We start from the raw sequence: 2,415 nt of genomic DNA, 5'->3' as shown, positions 1-2,415 counted from the left end.
CCGCCGCAGAATCTGCGACAAGATAGGGCATTTCGCTTCTTTTTTCTGTTAGTAGCTAGTGGAAAACAGATGCGAGCGGCTCCCATTGAAGTCAATGGGAGACGTTTTGGCAAGCAGATTTTGAGGTCGATTCTGCATCAAAATCCACTGCCAAAAAATTCCGTGTGAACATACCGAATTCCGTGTGAACATACCCGTGTGAAAAATGAAACGAAATTCATATCACTAGTTAATAATAATAAAAAAGAAGCTATAGCTGTTATAATAACCGTGCAAAAAAAAAGGATATTCTTGGAGGACCATAATAGTCTGGACTGAAATTGGTTAATCTCATCTAAACTATCTACTTTAAAAGAAAGCAGAAAAGTTATTATTAAGTGAAAGTTAAAAATCCTATTATTAATCCTAAGGGAATATGACTTTAAATTAGAAATTAAGTCCTTGTGCTGTGGTGTCCATTAAATTGTGCCCCTGTTCAATAAGCATGCAGAAGCAGATTTAGCTCCACTATGGCTGTAGATTTAGGCCTGACTTGTTGCAAGACACAGCAGAAGCAGCAAATATTAATCCCCTTTTCAGTGAAAATGAAAAATGTTTCTTTTAATGCAGTAAAACCAAGTGGCTGTATGTAGACAAGATCATCTGGCTTGTTCATTACTCTTAATAAGTGGTGTTCCAGTTCTTTAGAAGTGAATGCCTATGTTTAGGTTTGGCCATCAACATCAGATCGGAGGAGGGGTTTGTTAAATAGAACCCCCCTTCCCCAAGCAGCTGATGAAGGGGCTGCTGCAATTGGGAAAATCCTGTTGCTTCTTCATCATTCAAGTCAATACACAAAGCCACAATTGCCTGCGCAGCCAACACTAAATTTATGGCTTGGTGGTATATGCAGCAACGTAAACCACATCCCGAAATATGAGAGGGGGACCCAAAAGTTTCCAGAATGAGGCTGCTGCGCGCCCAGTTTTCGTAGTACGCGATTCTGCAGCTAGTTATTTGTTCAACCACGCCTTCTCAGACAGTGTGCCAAGCGGCGTTGATGTGGAATGTTTCGTCTACCCGCAGTAAATTTTCTTGCAAGAGCCATTTTGTCCAGCTGTTTTTTTTTTTCATGGAGAAGTTTTATGAGCAGCGCGCGGCTGTGAAGCTTTGTTTTCTGCTCGGGAAAAAAGCATCGGAAACCGTTCAATTGTTGAAGACCGCTTAAAAGGATGACGCTATGTGTCAAGCTCAAGTTTACTCGTGCTTCACCCACTTTAAAAATAGAGATGAGCGAACACTGTTCGGATCAGCCGATCCGAACAGCACGCACCCATAGAAATGAATGGAAGCACCTGTAACACTGACTTTGCAGGCGGCCGGCCAGGGTCACAGGTGTTTCCATTCATTTCTATGGGTGCGTGCTGTTCGGATTGGCTGATCCGAACAGTGTTCGCTCATCTCTGTTTAAAAATGATGAAATGTCAATTGATGATCAACCGCGTTCTGATTGTCTGTCAACTTCCCGAACGGATGAAAGTGTCCAAAAAAAAAACCAAAAAAAAAACAACCAACGAGCTCATGCGTGAAGATCGACGACGAACCATTGAGGAACTCGAAGAGTTGTCTGGAGTGAGTTGGAACTCGATTCAGTGCATTTTATCGGAGGATTTGGGCATGTCACGGGTCGCTGCAAAGTTTGTGCCGTGGCTCTTGACTGATCAACAGAAACAGCGTCGCATCGAAACATGCCGTGCCATGAAACAACATGCTGAAACTGACCCAGAATTTTTTTCTAAAACTATTATGGTAGATGAGTCTTGGTGCTATGCTTACGACCCGGAAACCAAACAACAATCAAGCCACTGGAAGACGCCATCCTCGCCAAAAAGGCTCGTCCAGTGAAGTCCAATGTTAAGACAATGGTCATTTGTTTTTTAGATGCAAAAGAGATTGTGCACTCGGAATTCGTTCCAACAGGTCAGACCGTCAGTGTGCGGCGAAAAAGGCCCGAAATGTGGAAGTCTAGTCATTGGTTTTTCCACCACGATAATGCCCCAGCCCAAACCGCCATCTCACCACTTTCATGGCAAGAAATGCATGGCTGTCTTGCCCCACCCACCCTATTCACCCGATATGGCTCCCAGTGTCTTTTTTTTTTTTATTCCCACGAATGAATGAAGAGGAACCTCAAGGGGAAGCGTTTCGCCCACGTGGAAGAGGTGAAGAGGAAAACGACAGAGGCGCTTGCATACATCAAAGTAGATGAGTTTAAAAAATGTTTTGAACAATGGCAGACGAGATTTGACAAGTGTATTGCCGCTAAAGGAGAGTACTTTGAAGGAGATTGAAGGAATTTTGTACAAAAACAATAAATACACGCTTCAAAAACAACTTTTCTGGAAACTTTTGGGTACCCTCTCGTATTTAAGACCT

The sequence above is a fragment of the Leptodactylus fuscus genome, chromosome 5, assembly GCF_031893055.1.
Source record: "Leptodactylus fuscus isolate aLepFus1 chromosome 5, aLepFus1.hap2, whole genome shotgun sequence".
Classification (NCBI taxonomy): Eukaryota; Metazoa; Chordata; class Amphibia; order Anura; family Leptodactylidae; genus Leptodactylus; species Leptodactylus fuscus.
Note: the sequence above shows the minus strand (reverse complement) of the source record.